This window comes from Tupaia chinensis, unplaced genomic scaffold (genome assembly GCF_000334495.1).
Source record: "Tupaia chinensis unplaced genomic scaffold, TupChi_1.0 Scaffold000270_2, whole genome shotgun sequence".
In the NCBI taxonomy this organism is placed as follows: Eukaryota; Metazoa; Chordata; class Mammalia; order Scandentia; family Tupaiidae; genus Tupaia; species Tupaia belangeri.
In genome coordinates, this window is record NW_006159751.1 from 4,977,619 (window position 1) to 4,978,096 (window position 478).

A 478-nucleotide genomic window follows, 5' to 3' on the forward strand; every position below is an offset into this window, starting at 1 on the left:
ATCTTGGGCACGCACTCACACGGACCCAGCGTGAGTGTTAAGCCACCAGGTCCGGGACGTGAACCGCGGTCGACTACGTGGGAGTCCAGCGACATAGCCATTACACTAACTGCTGGTTCCCATCCAGTGGCATAGTTTTGACCAATAAGATATAGATGGATGTTTTTCAAAGTATTTAGTGAATAACATCTCACTAAAAAAAAGACTTGGTGGGCTGGTACAGTAGCCCAGTGGTTAAGGAAGGCATTTTTTGGTTGTTGTTTAAGAGGCTTTTGCCTTAGGATGTGTGCACTTGTAGAGGTGGAGGAGAGACAGAGACAGTGAGAGGGAAAGTGAGAAATCACCCCCTGGGGAGATGGCCTTGTTGTAATCCCTTCACCTCCATTCTCCCCCTGGGATCTTGGGCACACATGTGCATACACCTCCAGCGTGAGTTTTAAGGTACCGGTTCAGAACTTGAACCAAAGGCCGGTAGGGC